This window comes from Capricornis sumatraensis, chromosome 9 (genome assembly GCF_032405125.1).
Source record: "Capricornis sumatraensis isolate serow.1 chromosome 9, serow.2, whole genome shotgun sequence".
NCBI lineage: Eukaryota > Metazoa > Chordata > Mammalia > Artiodactyla > Bovidae > Capricornis > Capricornis sumatraensis.
Genome location: NC_091077.1, coordinates 1,529,065 through 1,550,394, shown reverse-complemented (window position 1 = coordinate 1,550,394; position 21,330 = coordinate 1,529,065).

The following is a 21,330-nucleotide window of genomic DNA, read 5'->3' as shown; positions in this document are numbered from 1 at the left end:
TGGATGTGGGCGGGACCATCGTGCTTCCTCTCGAGTGGAGACGGGTATGGCGGTGAACTTCTTGAGTTGCAGCAAGGGTGTGAAAGACCCTTTCGAAGTTCCAGAGGTTAGGTGGCATTAGTCTCCAGACGCCTCATCGGAAATAGGCCTCATCTCGCCTGGAAGGGAGAACTTCCTGGATTTTCTCGAGTTGCGGCAGGTGTTCTCGAGTTACGACGGGGACCTCAGGGACCCGCCCTGGTGGCCTCAGGAGAGGCCAGTCCCCATGCGAGTTGCTAGGGGGCCTCTCAGGATTCCTCTCCCGTCGATACCGGGGCCAAAAACCTTGTGTGGAGTCAGGGCCGGAACCGAGGATTCCTCTCAGGGGCTGACATGGATCTTTGGGTACTTCTGGAGTCTCCCCAGGGGAGTCAGGCCTCGTCTCGAGTGGGCGCATGCACGTGCGCTTTCCTTCCAGGCTGTAGCAGCAATGTCACGCTTCCCGTGGCGTGGATCAAAGGATCTGTGGTTTTCCCTCGAGGCATTCCCTCGAGGCTTTCCCACAGGGCTGTCCCACGTGCCACCGTGGTGTGAGTCGATCCTCGGCGTGAAAGATGAGCCAGTGCAGGGCAAAGAGCTTCCTCTGGAATGGACTGAGACATCTGGGGGACTCTTGGAATGGTGGTACGACCATGGAGTTCCTCTCGCCTTTCCTGTTGAGAGTGCCTCCTCTTGAGATGCGACGGGAACGCCGGGAATTCTTTCCCGTTGAAAGCAGGGAAAGGATCCCTCATCTCGAGCTACGAGGGGGAAACGGGGCTCCTCTGGATGTGGGCGTACCATCGTGCTTCCTCTCGAGTGGAGACGAGTATGGCGGTGAACTTCTTCAGTTGCAGCAAGGGTGTGAAAGACCCTTTCGAAGTTCCAGAGGTTAGGTGGCATTAGTCTCCATACGCCTCATCGGAAATAGGCCTCATCTCGCCTGGAAGGGAGAATTCCTGGATTTTCCCGAGTTGCGGCAGGTGTTCTCGAGTTACGACGGGGACCTCAGGGACCCGCCCTGGTGGCCTCAGAAGAGGCCAGTCCCCATGCGAGTTGCTAGGGGGCCTCTCGGGATTCCTCTCCCGTCGATACCGGGGCCAAAAACCTTGTGTGGAGTCAGGGCCGGAACCGAGGATTCCTCTCAGGGGCTGACATGGATCTTTGGGTACTTCTGGAGTCTCCCCAGGGGAGTCAGGCCTCGTCTCGAGTGGGGACATGCACGTGCGCTTTCCTTCCAGGCTGTAGCAGCAATGTTACGCTTCCCGTCGCGTGGATCAAAGGATCTGTGGTTTTCCCTCGAGGCTTTCCCTCGAGGCTTTCCCACAGGGCTGTCCCATGGGCCACCGTGGTGTCAGTCGATCCTCGGCGTGAAAGATGAGCCAGTGCAGGGCAAAGAGCTTCCTCTGGAATGGACTGAGACATCTGGGGGACTCTTGGAATGGTGGTACGACCATGGAGTTCCTCTCGCCTTTCGTGTTGAGAGTGCCTCCTCTTGAGATGCGACGGGAACGCCGGGAATTCTTTCCCGTTGAAAGCAGGGAAAGGGTCCCTCATCTCGAGCTACGAGAGGGAAACGGGGCTCCTCTGGATGTGGGCGGGACCATCGTGCTTCCTCTCGAGTGGAGACGGGTATGGCGGAGAACTTCTTGAGTTGCAGCAAGGGTGTGAAAGACCCTTTCGAAGTTCCAGAGGTTAGGTGTCATTAGTCTCCAGACGCCTCATCGGAAATAGGCCTCATCTCTCCTGGAAGGGAGAACTTCCTGGATTTTCTCGAGTTGCGGCAGGTGTTCTCGAGTTACGACGGGGACCTCAGGGACCCGCCCTGGTGGCCTCAGGAGAGGCCAGTCCCCATGCGAGTTGCTAGGGGGCCTCTCGGGATTCCTCTCCCGTCGATACCGGGGCCAAAAACCTTGTGTGGAGTCAGGGCCGGAACCGAGGATTCCTCTCAGGGGCTGACATGGATCTTTGGGTACTTCTGGAGTCTCCCCAGGGGAGTCAGGCCTCGTCTCGAGTGGGGGCATGCACGTGCGCTTTCCTTCCAGGCTGTAGCAGCAATGTCACGCTTCCCGTCGCGTGGATCAAAGGATCTGTGGTTTTCCCTCGAGGCTTTCCCTCGAGGCTTTCCCACAGGGCTGTCCCACGTGCCACCGTGGTGTGAGTCGATCCTCGGCGTGAAAGATGAGCCAGTGCAGGGCAAAGAGGTTCCTCTGGAATGGACTGAGTCATCTGGGGGACTCTTGGAATGGTGGTACGACCATGGAGTTCCTCTCGCCTTTCCTGTAGAGAGTGCCTCCTCTTGAGATGCGACGGGAACGCCGGGAATTCTTTCCCGTTGAAAGCAGGGAAAGGATCCCTCATCTCGAGCTACGAGGGGGAAACGGGGCTCCTCTGGATGTGGGCGGGACAATCGTGCTTCCTCTCGAGTTTAGACGGGTATGGCGGTGAACTTCTTGAGTTGCAGCAAGGGTGTGAAAGACCCTTTCGAAGTTCCAGAGGTTAGGTGTCATTAGTCTCCAGACGCCTCATCGGAAATAGGCCTCATCTCGCCTGGAAGGGAGAACTTCCTGGATTTTCTCGAGTTGCGGCAGGTGATCTCGAGTTACGACGGGGACCTCAGGGACCCGCCCTGGTGGCCTCAGGAGAGGCCAGTCCCCATGCGAGTTGCTAGGGGGCCTCTCGGGATTCCTCTCCCGTCGATACCGGGGCCAAAAACCTTGTGTGAAGTCAGGGCCGGAACCGAGGATTCCTCTCAGGGGCTGACATGGATCTTTGGGTACTTCTGGAGTCTCCCCAGGGGAGTCAGGCCTCGTCTCGAGTCGGGGCATGCACGTGCGCTTTCCTTCCAGGCTGTAGCAGCAATGTCCCGCTTCCCGTCGCGTGGATCAAAGGATCTGTGGGTTTCCCTCGAGGCTATCCCACAGGGCTGTCCCACGTGCCACCGTGGTGTGAGTCGATCCTCGGGGTGAAAGATGAGCCAGTGCAGGGCAAAGAGCTTCCTCTGGAATGGACTGAGACATCTGGGGGACTCTTGGAATGGTGGTACGACCATGGAGTTCCTCTCGCCTTTCCTGTTGAGAGTGCCTCCTCTTGAGATGCGACGGGAACGCCGGGAATTCTTTCCCGTTGAAAGCAGGGAAAGGATCCCTCATCTCGAGCTACGAGGGGGAAACGGGGCTCCTCTGGATGTGGGCGGGACCATCGTGCTTCCTCTCGAGTGGAGACGGGTATGGCGGTGAACTTCTTGAGTTGCAGCAAGGGTGTGAAAGACCCTTTCGAAGTTCCAGAGGTTAGGTGTCATTAGTGTCCAGACGCCTAATCGGAAATAGGCCTCATCTCGCCTGGAAGGGAGAACTTCCTGGATTTTCTCGAGTTGCGGCAGGTGATCTCGAGTTACGACGGGGACCTCAGGGACCCGCCCTGGTGGCCTCAGGAACGGCCAGTCCCCATGCGAGTTGCTAGGGGGCCTCTCGGGATTCCTCTCCCGTCGATACCGGGGCCAAAAACCTTTTGTGGATTCAGGGCCGGAACCGAGGATTCCTCTCAGGGGCTGACATGGATCTTTGGGTACTTCTGGAGTCTCCCCAGGGGAGTCAGGCCTCGTCTCGAGTGGGGGCATGCACGTGCGCTTTCCTTCCAGTCTGTAGCAGCAATGTCACGCTTCCCGTCGCGTGGATCAAAGGATCTGTGGTTTTCCCTCGAGGCTTTCCCTCGAGGCTTTCCCACAGGGCTGTCCCACGTGCCACCGTGGTGTGAGTCGATCCTCGGCGTGAAAGATGAGCCAGTGCAGGGCAAAGAGGTTCCTCTGGAATGGACTGAGACATCTGGGGGACTCTTGGAATGGTGGTACGACCATGGAGTTCCTCTCGCCTTTCCTGTAGAGAGTGCCTCCTCTTGAGATGCGACGGGAACGCCGGGAATTCTTTCCCGTTGAAAGCAGGGAAAGGATCCCTCATCTCGAGCTACGAGGGGGAAACGGGGCTCCTCTGGATGTGGGCGGGACAATCGTGCTTCCTCTCGAGTTTAGACGGGTATGGCGGTGAACTTCTTGAGTTGCAGCAAGGGTGTGAAAGACCCTTTCGAAGTTCCAGAGGTTAGGTGTCATTAGTCTCCAGACGCCTCATCGGAAATAGGCCTCATCTCGCCTGGAAGGGAGAACTTCCTGGATTTTCTCGAGTTGCGGCAGGTGTTCTCGAGTTACGACGGGGACCTCAGGGACCCGCCCTGGTGGCCTCAGGAGAGGCCAGTCCCCATGCGAGTTGCTAGGGGGCCTCTCGGGATTCCTCTCCCGTCGATACCGGGGCCAAAAACCTTGTGTGGAGTCAGGGCCGGAACCGAGGATTCCTCTCAGGGGCTGACATGGATCTTTGGGTACTTCTGGAGTCTCCCCAGGGGAGTCAGGCCTCGTCTCTTGTGGGGGCATGCACGTGCACTTTCCTTCCAGGCTGTAGCAGCAATGTCCCGCTTCCCGTCGCGTGGATCAAAGGATCTGTGGGTTTCCCTCGAGGCTTTCCCACAGGGCTGTCCCCCGTGCCACCGTGGTGTGAGTCGATCCTCGGCGTGAAAGATGAGCCAGTGCAGGGCAAAGAGCTTCCTCTGGAATGGACTGAGACATCTGGGGGACTCTTGGAATGGTGGTACGACCATGGAGTTCCTCTCGCCTTTCCTGTTGAGAGTGCCTCCTCTTGAGATGCGACGGGAACGCCGGGAATTCTTTCCCGTTGAAAGCAGGGAAAGGATCCCTCATCTCGAGCTACGAGGGGGAAACGGGGCTCCTCTGGATGTGGGCGGGACCATCGTGCTTCCTCTCGAGTGGAGACGGGTATGGCGGTGAACTTCTTGAGTTGCAGCAAGGGTGTGAAAGACCCTTTCGAAGTTCCAGAGGTTACGTGTCATTAGTCTCCAGACGCCTAATCGGAAATAGGCCTCATCTCGCCTGGAAGGGAGAACTTCCTGGATTTTCTCGAGTTGCGGCAGGTGATCTCGAGTTACGACGGGGACCTCAGGGACCCGCCCTGGTGGCCTCAGGAACGGCCAATCCCCATGCGAGTTGCTAGGGGGCCTCTCGGGATTCCTCTCCCGTCGATACCGGGGCCAAAAACCTTGTGTGGAGTCAGGGCCGGAACCGAGGATTCCTCTCAGGGGCTGACATGGATCTTTGGGTACTTCTGGAGTCTCCCCAGGGGAGTCAGGCCTCGTCTCGAGTGGGGGCATGCACGTGCGCTTTCCTTCCAGGCTGTAGCAGCAATGTCACGCTTCCCGTCGCGTGGATCAAAGGATCTGTGGTTTTCCCTCGAGGCTTTCCCTCGAGGCTTTCCCACAGGGCTGTCCCACGTGCCACCGTGGTGTGAGTCGATCCTCGGCGTGAAAGATGAGCCAGTGCAGGGCAAAGAGGTTCCTCTGGAATGGACTGAGACATCTGGGGGACTCTTGGAATGGTGGTACGACCATGGAGTTCCTCTCGCCTTTCCTGTAGAGAGTGCCTCCTCTTGAGATGCGACGGGAACGCCGGGAATTCTTTCCCGTTGAAAGCAGGGAAAGGATCCCTCATCTCGAGCTACGAGGGGGAAACGGGGCTCCTCTGGATGTGGGCGGGACAATCGTGCTTCCTCTCGAGTTTAGACGGGTATGGCGGTGAACTTCTTGAGTTGCAGCAAGGGTGTGAAAGACCCTTTCGAAGTTCCAGAGGTTAGGTGTCATTAGTCTCCAGACGCCTCATCGGAAATAGGCCTCATCTCGCCTGGAAGGGAGAACTTCCTGGATTTTCTCGAGTTGCGGCAGGTGTTCTCGAGTTACGACGGGGACCTCAGGGACCCGCCCTGGTGGCCTCAGGAGAGGCCAGTCCCCATGCGAGTTGCTAGGGGGCCTCTCGGGATTCCTCTCCCGTCGATACCGGGGCCAAAAACCTTGTGTGGAGTCAGGGCCGGAACCGAGGATTCCTCTCAGGGGCTGACATGGATCTTTGGGTACTTCTGGAGTCTCCCCAGGGGAGTCAGGCCTCGTCTCGAGTCGGGGCATGCACGTGCGCTTTCCTTCCAGGCTGTAGCAGCAATGTCCCGCTTCCCGTCGCGTGGATCAAAGAATCTGTGGGTTTCCCTCGAGGCTTTCCCACAGGGCTGTCCCACGTGCCACCGTGGTGTGAGTCGATCCTCGGCGTGAAAGATGAGCCAGTGCAGGGCAAAGAGCTTCCTCTGGAATGGACTGAGACATCTGGGGGACTCTTGGAATGGTGGTACGACCATGGAGTTCCTCTCGCCTTTCCTGTTGAGAGTGCCTCCTCTTGAGATGCGACGGGAACGCCGGGAATTCTTTCCCGTTGAAAGCAGGGAAAGGATCCCTCATCTCGAGCTACGAGGGGGAAACGGGGCTCCTCTGGATGTGGGCGGGACCATCGTGCTTCCTCTCGAGTGGAGACGGGTATGGCGGTGAACTTCTTGAGTTGCAGCAAGGGTGTGAAAGACCCTTTCGAAGTTCCAGAGGTTAGGTGTCATTAGTGTCCAGACGCCTAATCGGAAATAGGCCTCATCTCGCCTGGAAGGGAGAACTTCCTGGATTTTCTCGAGTTGCGGCAGGTGATCTCGAGTTACGACGGGGACCTCAGGGACCCGCCCTGGTGGCCTCAGGAACGGCCAGTCCCCATGCGAGTTGCTAGGGGGCCTCTCGGGATTCCTCTCCCGTCGATACCGGGGCCAAAAACCTTTTGTGGATTCAGGGCCGGAACCGAGGATTCCTCTCAGGGGCTGACATGGATCTTTGGGTACTTCTGGAGTCTCCCCAGGGGAGTCAGGCCTCGTCTCGAGTGGGGGCATGCACGTGCGCTTTCCTTCCAGGCTGTAGCAGCAATGTCACGCTTCCCGTCGCGTGGATCAAAGGATCTGTGGTTTTCCCTCGAGGCTTTCCCTCGAGGCTTTCCCACAGGGCTGTCCCACGTGCCACCGTGGTGTGAGTCGATCCTCGGCGTGAAAGATGAGCCAGTGCAGGGCAAAGAGGTTCCTCTGGAATGGACTGAGACATCTGGGGGACTCTTGGAATGGTGGTACGACCATGGAGTTCCTCTCGCCTTTCCTGTAGAGAGTGCCTCCTCTTGAGATGCGATGGGAACGCCGGGAATTCTTTCCCGTTGAAAGCAGGGAAAGGATCCCTCATCTCGAGCTACGAGGGGGAAACGGGGCTCCTCTGGATGTGGGCGGGACCATCGTGCTTCCTCTCGAGTGGAGACGGGTATGGCGGTGAACTTCTTGAGTTGCAGCAAGGGTGTGAAAGACCCTTTCGAAGTTCCAGAGGTTACGTGTCATTAGTCTCCAGACGCCTAATCGGAAATAGGCCTCATCTCGCCTGGAAGGGAGAACTTCCTGGATTTTCTCGAGTTGCGGCAGGTGATCTCGAGTTACGACGGGGACCTCAGGGACCCGCCCTGGTGGCCTCAGGAACGGCCAATCCCCATGCGAGTTGCTAGGGGGCCTCTCGGGATTCCTCTCCCGTCGATACCGGGGCCAAAAACCTTGTGTGGAGTCAGGGCCGGAACCGAGGATTCCTCTCAGGGGCTGACATGGATCTTTGGGTACTTCTGGAGTCTCCCCAGGGGAGTCAGGCCTCGTCTCGAGTGGGGGCATGCACGTGCGCTTTCCTTCCAGGCTGTAGCAGCAATGTCACGCTTCCCGTCGCGTGGATCAAAGGATCTGTGGTTTTCCCTCGAGGCTTTCCCTCGAGGCTTTCCCACAGGGCTGTCCCACGTGCCACCGTGGTGTGAGTCGATCCTCGGCGTGAAAGATGAGCCAGTGCAGGGCAAAGAGGTTCCTCTGGAATGGACTGAGACATCTGGGGGACTCTTGGAATGGTGGTACGACCATGGAGTTCCTCTCGCCTTTCCTGTAGAGAGTGCCTCCTCTTGAGATGCGACGGGAACGCCGGGAATTCTTTCCCGTTGAAAGCAGGGAAAGGATCCCTCATCTCGAGCTACGAGGGGGAAACGGGGCTCCTCTGGATGTGGGCGGGACAATCGTGCTTCCTCTCGAGTTTAGACGGGTATGGCGGTGAACTTCTTGAGTTGCAGCAAGGGTGTGAAAGACCCTTTCGAAGTTCCAGAGGTTAGGTGTCATTAGTCTCCAGACGCCTCATCGGAAATAGGCCTCATCTCGCCTGGAAGGGAGAACTTCCTGGATTTTCTCGAGTTGCGGCAGGTGTTCTCGAGTTACGACGGGGACCTCAGGGACCCGCCCTGGTGGCCTCAGGAGAGGCCAGTCCCCATGCGAGTTGCTAGGGGGCCTCTCGGGATTCCTCTCCCGTCGATACCGGGGCCAAAAACCTTGTGTGGAGTCAGGGCCGGAACCGAGGATTCCTCTCAGGGGCTGACATGGATCTTTGGGTACTTCTGGAGTCTCCCCAGGGGAGTCAGGCCTCGTCTCGAGTCGGGGCATGCACGTGCGCTTTCCTTCCAGGCTGTAGCAGCAATGTCCCGCTTCCCGTCGCGTGGATCAAAGGATCTGTGGGTTTCCCTCGAGGCTTTCCCACAGGGCTGTCCCACGTGCCACCGTGGTGTGAGTCGATCCTCGGCGTGAAAGATGAGCCAGTGCAGGGCAAAGAGCTTCCTCTGGAATGGACTGAGACATCTGGGGGACTCTTGGAATGGTGGTACGACCATGGAGTTCCTCTCGCCTTTCCTGTTGAGAGTGCCTCCTCTTGAGATGCGACGGGAACTCCGGGAATTCTTTCCCGTTAAAAGCAGGGAAAGGATCCCTCATCTCGAGCTACGAGATGGAAACGGGGCTCCTCTGGATGTGGGCGGGACCATCGTGCTTCCTCTCGAGTGGAGACGGGTATGGCGGTGAACTTCTTGAGTTGCAGCAAGGGTGTGAAAGACCCTTTCGAAGTTCCAGAGGTTAGGTGGCATTAGTCTCCAGACGCCTCATCGGAAATAGGCCTCATCTCGCCTGGAAGGGAGAACTTCCTGGATTTTCTCGAGTTGCGGCAGGTGTTCTCGAGTTACGACGGGGACCTCAGGGACCCGCCCTGGTGGCCTCAGGAGAGGCCAGTCCCCATGCGAGTTGCTAGGGGGCCTCTAAGGATTCCTCTCCCGTCGATACCGGGGCCAAAAACCTTGTGTGGAGTCAGGGCCGGAACCGAGGATTCCTCTCAGGGGCTGACATGGATCTTTGGGTACTTCTGGAGTCTCCCCAGGGGAGTCAGTCCTCGTCTCGAGTGGGCGCATGCACGTGCGCTTTCCTTCCAGGCTTTAGCAGCAATGTCACGCTTCCCGTGGCGTGGATCAAAGGATCTGTGGTTTTCCCTTGAGGCATTCCCTCGAGGCTTTCCCACAGGGCTGTCCCACGTGCCACCGTGGTGTGAGTCGATCCTCGGCGTGAAAGATGAGCCAGTGCAGGGCAAAGAGCTTCCTCTGGAATGGACTGAGACATCTGGGGGACTCTTGGAATGGTGGTACGACCATGGAGTTCCTCTCGCCTTTCCTGTTGAGAGTGCCTCCTCTTGAGATGCGACGGGAACGCCGGGAATTCTTTCCCTTTGAAAGCAGGGAAAGGATCCCTCATCTCGAGCTACGAGGGGGAAACGGGGCTCCTCTGGATGTGGGCCTACCATCGTGCTTCCTCTCGAGTGGAGACGAGTATGGCGGTGAACTTCTTCAGTTGCAGCAAGGGTGTGAAAGACCCTTTCGAAGTTCCAGAGGTTAGGTGGCATTAGTCTCCAGACGCCTCATCGGAAATAGGCCTCATCTCGCCTGGAAGGGAGAACTTCCTGGATTTTCCCGAGTTGCGGCAGGTGTTCTCGAGTTACGACGGGGACCTCAGGGACCCGCCCTGGTGGCCTCAGAAGAGGCCAGTCCCCATGCGAGTTGCTAGGGGGCCTCTCGGGATTCCTCTCCCGTCGATACCGGGGCCAAAAACCTTGTGTGGAGTCAGGGCCGGAACCGAGGATTCCTCTCAGGGGCTGACATGGATCTTTGGGTACTTCTGGAGTCTCCCCAGGGGAGTCAGGCCTCGTCTCTTGTGGGGGCATGCACGTGCACTTTCCTTCCAGGCTGTAGCAGCAATGTCCCGCTTCCCGTCGCGTGGATCAAAGGATCTGTGGGTTTCCCTCGAGGCTTTCCCACAGGGCTGTCCCCCGTGCCACCGTGGTGTGAGTCGATCCTCGGCGTGAAAGATGAGCCAGTGCAGGGCAAAGAGGTTCCTCTGGAATGGACTGAGACATCTGGGGGACTCTTGGAATGGTGGTACGACCATGGAGTTCCTCTCGCCTTTCCTGTAGAGAGTGCCTCCTCTTGAGATGCGACGGGAACGCCGGGAATTCTTTCCCGTTGAAAGCAGGGAAAGGATCCCTCATCTCGAGCTACGAGGGGGAAACGGGGCTCCTCTGGATGTGGGCGGGACCATCGTGCTTCCTCTCGAGTGGAGACGGGTATGGCGGTGAACTTCTTGAGTTGCAGCAAGGGTGTGAAAGACCCTTTCGAAGTTCCAGAGGTTACGTGTCATTAGTCTCCAGACGCCTAATCGGAAATAGGCCTCATCTCGCCTGGAAGGGAGAACTTCCTGGATTTTCTCGAGTTGCGGCAGGTGATCTCGAGTTACGACGGGGACCTCAGGGACCCGCCCTGGTGGCCTCAGGAACGGCCAATCCCCATGCGAGTTGCTAGGGGGCCTCTCGGGATTCCTCTCCCGTCGATACCGGGGCCAAAAACCTTGTGTGGAGTCAGGGCCGGAACCGAGGATTCCTCTCAGGGGCTGACATGGATCTTTGGGTACTTCTGGAGTCTCCCCAGGGGAGTCAGGCCTCGTCTCGAGTGGGGGCATGCACGTGCGCTTTCCTTCCAGGCTGTAGCAGCAATGTCACGCTTCCCGTCGCGTGGATCAAAGGATCTGTGGTTTTCCCTCGAGGCTTTCCCTCGAGGCTTTCCCACAGGGCTGTCCCACGTGCCACCGTGGTGTGAGTCGATCCTCGGCGTGAAAGATGAGCCAGTGCAGGGCAAAGAGGTTCCTCTGGAATGGACTGAGACATCTGGGGGACTCTTGGAATGGTGGTACGACCATGGAGTTCCTCTCGCCTTTCCTGTAGAGAGTGCCTCCTCTTGAGATGCGACGGGAACGCCGGGAATTCTTTCCCGTTGAAAGCAGGGAAAGGATCCCTCATCTCGAGCTACGAGGGGGAAACGGGGCTCCTCTGGATGTGGGCGGGACAATCGTGCTTCCTCTCGAGTTTAGACGGGTATGGCGGTGAACTTCTTGAGTTGCAGCAAGGGTGTGAAAGACCCTTTCGAAGTTCCAGAGGTTAGGTGGCATTAGTCTCCAGACGCCTCATCGGAAATAGGCCTCATCTCGCCTGGAAGGGAGAACTTCCTGGATTTTCTCGAGTTGCGGCAGGTGTTCTCGAGTTACGACGGGGACCTCAGGGACCCGCCCTGGTGGCCTCAGGAGAGGCCAGTCCCCATGCGAGTTGCTAGGGGGCCTCTCGGGATTCCTCTCCCGTCGATACCGGGGCCAAAAACCTTGTGTGGAGTCAGGGCCGGAACCGAGGATTCCTCTCAGGGGCTGACATGGATCTTTGGGTACTTCTGGAGTCTCCCCAGGGGAGTCAGGCCTCGTCTCGAGTCGGGGCATGCACGTGCGCTTTCCTTCCAGGCTGTAGCAGCAATGTCCCGCTTCCCGTCGCGTGGATCAAAGGATCTGTGGGTTTCCCTCGAGGCTTTCCCACAGGGCTGTCCCACGTGCCACCGTGGTGTGAGTCGATCCTCGGCGTGAAAGATGAGCCAGTGCAGGGCAAAGAGCTTCCTCTGGAATGGACTGAGACATCTGGGGGACTCTTGGAATGGTGGTACGACCATGGAGTTCCTCTCGCCTTTCCTGTTGAGAGTGCCTCCTCTTGAGATGCGACGGGAACTCCGGGAATTCTTTCCAGTTAAAAGCAGGGAAAGGATCCCTCATCTCGAGCTACGAGATGGAAACGGGGCTCCTCTGGATGTGGGCGGGACCATCGTGCTTCCTCTCGAGTGGAGACGGGTATGGCGGTGAACTTCTTGAGTTGCAGCAAGGGTGTGAAAGACCCTTTCGAAGTTCCAGAGGTTAGGTGGCATTAGTCTCCAGACGCCTCATCGGAAATAGGCCTCATCTCGCCTGGAAGGGAGAACTTCCTGGATTTTCTCGAGTTGCGGCAGGTGTTCTCGAGTTACGACGGGGACCTCAGGGACCCGCCCTGGTGGCCTCAGGAGAGGCCAGTCCCCATGCGAGTTGCTAGGGGGCCTCTCAGGATTCCTCTCCCGTCGATACCGGGGCCAAAAACCTTGTGTGGAGTCAGGGCCGGAACCGAGGATTCCTCTCAGGGGCTGACATGGATCTTTGGGTACTTCTGGAGTCTCCCCAGGGGAGTCAGGCCTCGTCTCGAGTGGGCGCATGCACGTGCGCTTTCCTTCCAGGCTTTAGCAGCAATGTCACGCTTCCCGTGGCGTGGATCAAAGGATCTGTGGTTTTCCCTCGAGGCATTCCCTCGAGGCTTTCCCACAGGGCTGTCCCACGTGCCACCGTGGTGTGAGTCGATCCTCGGCGTGAAAGATGAGCCAGTGCAGGGCAAAGAGCTTCCTCTGGAATGGACTGAGACATCTGGGGGACTCTTGGAATGGTGGTACGACCATGGAGTTCCTCTCGCCTTTCCTGTTGAGAGTGCCTCCTCTTGAGATGCGACGGGAACGCCGGGAATTCTTTCCCGTTGAAAGCAGGGAAAGGATCCCTCATCTCGAGCTACGAGGGGGAAACGGGGCTCCTCTGGATGTGGGCGTACCATCGTGCTTCCTCTCGAGTGGAGACGAGTATGGCGGTGAACTTCTTCAGTTGCAGCAAGGGTGTGAAAGACCCTTTCGAAGTTCCAGAGGTTAGGTGGCATTAGTCTCCAGACGCCTCATCGGAAATAGGCCTCATCTCGCCTGGAAGGGAGAACTTCCTGGATTTTCCCGAGTTGCGGCAGGTGTTCTCGAGTTACGACGGGGACCTCAGGGACCCGCCCTGGTGGCCTCAGAAGAGGCCAGTCCCCATGCGAGTTGCTAGGGGGCCTCTCGGGATTCCTCTCCCGTCGATACCGGGGCCAAAAACCTTGTGTGGAGTCAGGGCCGGAACCGAGGATTCCTCTCAGGGGCTGACATGGATCTTTGGGTACTTCTGGAGTCTCCCCAGGGGAGTCAGGCCTCGTCTCGAGTGGTGACATGCACGTGCGCTTTCCTTCCAGGCTGTAGCAGCAATGTTACGCTTCCCGTCGCGTGGATCAAAGGATCTGTGGTTTTCCCTCGAGGCTTTCCCTCGAGGCTTTCCCACAGGGCTGTCCCATGGGCCACCGTGGTGTCAGTCGATCCTCGGCGTGAAAGATGAGCCAGTGCAGGGCAAAGAGCTTCCTCTGGAATGGACTGAGACATCTGGGGGACTCTTGGAATGGTGGTACGACCATGGAGTTCCTCTCGCCTTTCCTGTTGAGAGTGCCTCCTCTTGAGATGCGTCGGGAACGCCGGGAATTCTTTCCCGTTGAAAGCAGGGAAACGGTCCCTCATCTCGAGCTACGAGAGGGAAACTGGGCTCCTCTGGATGTGGGCGGGACCATCGTGCTTCCTCTCGAGTGGAGACGGGTATGGCGGAGAACTTCTTGAGTTGCAGCAAGGGTGTGAAAGACCCTTTCGAAGTTCCAGAGGTTAGGTGTCATTAGTCTCCAGACGCCTCATCGGAAATAGGCCTCATCTCTCCTGGAAGGGAGAACTTCCTGGATTTTCTCGAGTTGCGGCAGGTGTTCTCGAGTTACGACGGGGACCTCAGGGACCCGCCCTGGTGGCCTCAGGAGAGGCCAGTCCCCATGCGAGTTGCTAGGGGGCCTCTCGGGATTCCTCTCCCGTCGATACCGGGGCCAAAAACCTTGTGTGGAGTCAGGGCCGGAACCGAGGATTCCTCTCAGGGGCTGACATGGATCTTTGGGTACTTCTGGAGTCTCCCCAGGGGAGTCAGGCCTCGTCTCGAGTGGGGGCATGCACGTGCGCTTTCCTTCCAGGCTGTAGCAGCAATGTCACGCTTCCCGTCGCGTGGATCAAAGGATCTGTGGTTTTCCCTCGAGGCTTTCCCTCGAGGCTTTCCCACAGGGCTGTCCCACGTGCCACCGTGGTGTGAGTCGATCCTCGGCGTGAAAGATGAGCCAGTGCAGGGCAAAGAGGTTCCTCTGGAATGGACTGAGACATCTGGGGGACTCTTGGAATGGTGGTACGACCATGGAGTTCCTCTCGCCTTTCCTGTAGAGAGTGCCTCCTCTTGAGATGCGATGGGAACGCCGGGAATTCTTTCCCGTTGAAAGCAGGGAAAGGATCCCTCATCTCGAGCTACGAGGGGGAAACGGGGCTCCTCTGGATGTGGGCGGGACCATCGTGCTTCCTCTCGAGTGGAGACGGGTATGGCGGTGAACTTCTTGAGTTGCAGCAAGGGTGTGAAAGACCCTTTCGAAGTTCCAGAGGTTACGTGTCATTAGTCTCCAGACGCCTAATCGGAAATAGGCCTCATCTCGCCTGGAAGGGAGAACTTCCTGGATTTTCTCGAGTTGCGGCAGGTGATCTCGAGTTACGACGGGGACCTCAGGGACCCGCCCTGGTGGCCTCAGGAACGGCCAATCCCCATGCGAGTTGCTAGGGGGCCTCTCGGGATTCCTCTCCCGTCGATACCGGGGCCAAAAACCTTGTGTGGAGTCAGGGCCGGAACCGAGGATTCCTCTCAGGGGCTGACATGAATCTTTGGGTACTTCTGGAGTCTCCCCAGGGGAGTCAGGCCTCGTCTCGAGTCGGGGCATGCACGTGCGCTTTCCTTCCAGGCTGTAGCAGCAATGTCCCGCTTCCCGTCGCGTGGATCAAAGGATCTGTGGGTTTCCCTCGAGGCTTTCCCACAGGGCTGTCCCACGTGCCACCGTGGTGTGAGTCGATCCTCGGCGTGAAAGATGAGCCAGTGCAGGGCAAAGAGCTTCCTCTGGAATGGACTGAGACATCTGGGGGACTCTTGGAATGGTGGTACGACCATGGAGTTCCTCTCGCCTTTCCTGTTGAGAGTGCCTCCTCTTGAGATGCGACGGGAACTCCGGGAATTCTTTCCCGTTAAAAGCAGGGAAAGGATCCCTCATCTCGAGCTACGAGATGGAAACGGGGCTCCTCTGGATGTGGGCGGGACCATCGTGCTTCCTCTCGAGTGGAGACGGGTATGGCGGTGAACTTCTTGAGTTGCAGCAAGGGTGTGAAAGACCCTTTCGAAGTTCCAGAGGTTAGGTGGCATTAGTCTCCAGACGCCTCATCGGAAATAGGCCTCATCTCGCCTGGAAGGGAGAACTTCCTGGATTTTCTCGAGTTGCCGCAGGTGTTCTCGAGTTACGACGGGGACCTCAGGGACCCGCCCTGGTGGCCTCAGGAGAGGCCAGTCCCCATGCGAGTTGCTAGGGGGCCTCTCAGGATTCCTCTCCCGTCGATACCGGGGCCAAAAACCTTGTGTGGAGTCAGGGCCGGAACCGAGGATTCCTCTCAGGGGCTGACATGGATCTTTGGGTACTTCTGGAGTCTCCCCAGGGGAGTCAGGCCTCGTCTCGAGTGGGCGCATGCACGTGCGCTTTCCTTCCAGGCTTTAGCAGCAATGTCACGCTTCCCGTGGCGTGGATCAAAGGATCTGTGGTTTTCCCTCGAGGCATTCCCTCGAGGCTTTCCCACAGGGCTGTCCCACGTGCCACCGTGGTGTGAGTCGATCCTCGGCGTGAAAGATGAGCCAGTGCAGGGCAAAGAGCTTGCTCTGGAATGGACTGAGACATCTGGGGGACTCTTGGAATGGTGGTACGACCATGGAGTTCCTCTCGCCTTTCCTGTTGAGAGTGCCTCCTCTTGAGATGCGACGGGAACGCCGGGAATTCTTTCCCGTTGAAAGCAGGGAAAGGATCCCTCATCTCGAGCTACGAGGGGGAAACGGGGCTCCTCTGGATGTGGGCGTACCATCGTGCTTCCTCTCGAGTGGAGACGAGTATGGCGGTGAACTTCTTCAGTTGCAGCAAGGGTGTGAAAGACCCTTTCGAAGTTCCAGAGGTTAGGTGTCATTAGTATCCAGACGCCTCATCGGAAATAGGCCTCATCTCTCCTGGAAGGGAGAACTTCCTGGATTTTCTCGAGTTGCGGCAGGTGTTCTCGAGTTACGACGGGGACCTCAGGGACCCGCCCTGGTGGCCTCAGGAGAGGCCAGTCCCCATGCGAGTTGCTAGGGGGCCTCTCGGGATTCCTCTCCCGTCGATACCGGGGCCAAAAACCTTGTGTGGAGTCAGGGCCGGAACCGAGGATTCCTCTCAGGGGCTGACATGGATCTTTGGGTACTTCTGGAGTCTCCCCAGGGGAGTCAGGCCTCGTCTCGAGTGGGGGCATGCACGTGCGCTTTCCTTCCAGGCTGTAGCAGCAATGTCACGCTTCCCGTCGCGTGGATCAAAGGATCTGTGGTTTTCCCTCGAGGCTTTCCCTCGAGGCTTTCCCACAGGGCTGTCCCACGTGCCACCGTGGTGTGAGTCGATCCTCGGCGTGAAAGATGAGCCAGTGCAGGGCAAAGAGGTTCCTCTGGAATGGACTGAGACATCTGGGGGACTCTTGGAATGGTGGTACGACCATGGAGTTCCTCTCGCCTTTCCTGTAGAGAGTGCCTCCTCTTGAGATGCGATGGGAACGCCGGGAATTCTTTCCCGTTGAAAGCAGGGAAAGGATCCCTCATCTCGAGCTACGAGGGGGAAACGGGGCTCCTCTGGATGTGGGCGGGACCATCGTGCTTCCTCTCGAGTGGAGACGGGTATGGCGGTGAACTTCTTGAGTTGCAGCAAGGGTGTGAAAGACCCTTTCGAAGTTCCAGAGGTTACGTGTCATTAGTCTCCAGACGCCTAATCGGAAATAGGCCTCATCTCGCCTGGAAGGGAGAACTTCCTGGATTTTCTCGAGTTGCGGCAGGTGATCTCGAGTTACGACGGGGACCTCAGGGACCCGCCCTGGTGGCCTCAGGAACGGCCAATCCCCATGCGAGTTGCTAGGGGGCCTCTCGGGATTCCTCTCCCGTCGATACCGGGGCCAAAAACCTTGTGTGGAGTCAGGGCCGGAACCGAGGATTCCTCTCAGGGGCTGACATGAATCTTTGGGTACTTCTGGAGTCTCCCCAGGGGAGTCAGGCCTCGTCTCGAGTCGGGGCATGCACGTGCGCTTTCCTTCCAGGCTGTAGCAGCAATGTCCCGCTTCCCGTCGCGTGGATCAAAGGATCTGTGGGTTTCCCTCGAGGCTTTCCCACAGGGCTGTCCCACGTGCCACCGTGGTGTGAGTCGATCCTCGGCGTGAAAGATGAGCCAGTGCAGGGCAAAGAGCTTCCTCTGGAATGGACTGAGACATCTGGGGGACTCTTGGAATGGTGGTACGACCATGGAGTTCCTCTCGCCTTTCCTGTTGAGAGTGCCTCCTCTTGAGATGCGACGGGAACTCCGGGAATTCTTTCCCGTTAAAAGCAGGGAAAGGATCCCTCATCTCGAGCTACGAGATGGAAACGGGGCTCCTCTGGATGTGGGCGGGACCATCGTGCTTCCTCTCGAGTGGAGACGGGTATGGCGGTGAACTTCTTGAGTTGCAGCAAGGGTGTGAAAGACCCTTTCGAAGTTCCAGAGGTTAGGTGGCATTAGTCTCCAGACGCCTCATCGGAAATAGGCCTCATCTCGCCTGGAAGGGAGAACTTCCTGGATTTTCTCGAGTTGCGGCAGGTGTTCTCGAGTTACGACGGGGACCTCAGGGACCCGCCCTGGTGGCCTCAGGAGAGGCCAGTCCCCATGCGAGTTGCTAGGGGGCCTCTCAGGATTCCTCTCCCGTCGATACCGGGGCCAAAAACCTTGTGTGGAGTCAGGGCCGGAACCGAGGATTCCTCTCAGGGGCTGACATGGATCTTTGGGTACTTCTGGAGTCTCCCCAGGGGAGTCAGGCCTCGTCTCGAGTGGGCGCATGCACGTGCGCTTTCCTTCCAGGCTTTAGCAGCAATGTCACGCTTCCCGTGGCGTGGATCAAAGGATCTGTGGTTTTCCCTCGAGGCATTCCCTCGAGGCTTTCCCACAGGGCTGTCCCACGTGCCACCGTGGTGTGAGTCGATCCTCGGCGTGAAAGATGAGCCAGTGCAGGGCAAAGAGCTTGCTCTGGAATGGACTGAGACATCTGGGGGACTCTTGGAATGGTGGTACGACCATGGAGTTCCTCTCGCCTTTCCTGTTGAGAGTGCCTCCTCTTGAGATGCGACGGGAACGCCGGGAATTCTTTCCCGTTGAAAGCAGGGAAAGGATCCCTCATCTCGAGCTACGAGGGGGAAACGGGGCTCCTCTGGATGTGGGCGTACCATCGTGCTTCCTCTCGAGTGGAGACGAGTATGGCGGTGAACTTCTTCAGTTGCAGCAAGGGTGTGAAAGACCCTTTCGAAGTTCCAGAGGTTAGGTGGCATTAGTCTCCAGACGCCTTATCGGAAATAGGCCTCATCTCGCCTGGAAGGGAGAACTTCCTGGATTTTCCCGAGTTGCGGCAGGTGTTCTCGAGTTACGACGGGGACCTCAGGGACCCGCCCTGGTGGCCTCAGAAGAGGCCAGTCCCCATGCGAGTTGCTAGGGGGCCTCTCGGGATTCCTCTCCCGTCGATACCGGGGCCAAAAACCTTGTGTGGAGTCAGGGCCGGAACCGAGGATTCCTCTCAGGGGCTGACATGGATCTTTGGGTACTTCTGGAGTCTCCCCAGGGGAGTCAGGCCTCGTCTCGAGTGGGGACATGCACGTGCGCTTTCCTTCCAGGCTGTAGCAGCAATGTTACGCTTCCCGTGGCGTGGATCAAAGGATCTGTGGTTTTCCCTCGAGGCTTTCCCTCGAGGCTTTCCCACAGGGCTGTCCCATGGGCCACCGTGGTGTCAGTCGATCCTCGGCGTGAAAGATGAGCCAGTGCAGGGCAAAGAGCTTCCTCTGGAATGGACTGAGACATCTGGGGGACTCTTGGAATGGTGGTACGACCATGGAGTTCCTCTCGCCTTTCGTGTTGAGAGTGCCTCCTCTTGAGATGCGTCGGGAACGCCGGGAATTCTTTCCCGTTGAAAGCAGGGAAAGGGTCCCTCATCTCGAGCTACGAGAGGGAAACTGGGCTCCTCTGGATGTGGGCGGGACCATCGTGCTTCCTCTCGAGTGGAGACGGGTATGGCGGAGAACTTCTTGAGTTGCAGCAAGGGTGTGAAAGACCCTTTCGAAGTTCCAGAGGTTAGGTGTCATTAGTCTCCAGACGCCTCATCGGAAATAGGCCTCATCTCTCCTGGAAGGGAGAACTTCCTGGATTTTCTCGAGTTGCGGCAGGTGTTCTCGAGTTACGACGGGGACCTCAGGGACCCGCCCTGGTGGCCTCAGGAGAGGCCAGTCCCCATGCGATTGCTAGGGGGCCTCTCGGGATTCCTCTCCCGTCGATACCGGGGCCAAAAACCTTGTGTGGAGTCAGGGCCGGAACCGAGGATTCCTCTCAGGGGCTGACATGGATCTTTGGGTACTTCTGGAGTCTCCCCAGGGGAGTCAGTCCTCGTCTCGAGTGGGGGCATGCACGTGCGCTTTCCTTCCAGGCTGTAGCAGCAATGTCACGCTTCCCGTCGCGTGGATCAAAGGATCTGTGGTTTTCCCTCGAGGCTTTCCCTCGAGGCTTTCCCACAGGGCTGTCCCACGTGCCACCGTGGTGTGAGTCGATCCTCGGCGTGAAAGATGAGCCAGTGCAGGGCAAAGAGGTTCCTCTGGAATGGACTGAGTCATCTGGGGGACTCTTGGAATGGTGGTACGACCATGGAGTTCCTCTCGCCTTTCCTGTAGAGAGTGCCTCCTCTTGAGATGCGACGGGAACGCCGGGAATTCTTTCCCGTTGAAAGCAGGGAAAGGATCCCTCATCTCGAGCTACGAGGGGGAAACGGGGCTCCTCTGGATGTGGGCGGGACAATCGTGCTTCCTCTCGAGTTTAGACGGGTATGGCGGTGAACTTCTTGAGTTGCAGCAAGGGTGTGAAAGACCCTTTCGAAGTTCCAGAGGTTAGGTGTCATTAGTGTCCAGACGCCTCATCGGAAATAGGCCTCATCTCGCCTGGAAGGGAGAACTTCCTGGATTTTCTCGAGTTGCGGCAGGTGTTCTCGAGTTACGACGGGGACCTCAGGGACCCGCCCTGGTGGCCTCAGGAGAGGCCAGTCCCCATGCGAGTTGCTAGGGGGCCTCTCGGGATTCCTCTCCCGTCGATACCGGGGCCAAAAACCTTGTGTGGAGTCAGGGCCGGAACCGAGGATTCCTCTCAGGGGCTGACATGGATCTTTGGGTACTTCTGGAGTCTCCCCAGGGGAGTCAGGCCTCGTCTCTTGTGGGGGCATGCACGTGCACTTTCCTTCCAGGCTGTAGCAGCAATGTCCCGCTTCCCGTCGCGTGGATCAAAGGATCTGTGGGTTTCCCTCGAGGCTTTCCCACAGGGCTGTCCCCCGTGCCACCGTGGTGTGAGTCGATCCTCGGCGTGAAAGATGAGCCAGTGCAGGGCAAAGAGCTTCCTCTGGAATGGACTGAGACATCTGGGGGACTCTTGGAATGGTGGTACGACCATGGAGTTCCTCTCGCCTTTCCTGTAGAGAGTGCCTCCTCTTGAGATGCGACGGGAACGCCGGGAATTCTTTCCCGTTGAAAGCAGGGAAAGGATCCCTCATCTCGAGCTACGAGGGGGAAACGGGGCTCCTCTGGATGTGGGCGGGACCATCGTGCTTCCTCTCGAGTGGAGACGGGTATGGCGGTGAACTTCTTGAGTTGCAGCAAGGGTGTGAAAGACCCTTTCGAAGTTCCAGAGGTTACGTGTCATTAGTCTCCAGACGCCTAATCGGAAATAGGCCTCATCTCGCCTGGAAGGGAGAACTTCCTGGATTTTCTCGAGTTGCGGCAGGTGATCTCGAGTTACGACGGGGACCTCAGGGACCCGCCCTGGTGGCCTCAGGAACGGCCAATCCCCATGCGAGTTGCTAGGGGGCCTCTCGGGATTCCTCTCCCGTCGATACCGGGGCCAAAAACCTTGTGTGGAGTCAGGGCCGGAACCGAGGATTCCTCTCAGGGGCTGACATGGATCTTTGGGTACTTCTGGAGTCTCCCCAGGGGAGTCAGGCCTCGTCTCGAGTGGGGGCATGCACGTGCGCTTTCCTTCCAGGCTGTAGCAGCAATGTCACGCTTCCCGTCGCGTGGATCAAAGGATCTGTGGTTTTCCCTCGAGGCTTTCCCTCGAGGCTTTCCCACAGGGCTG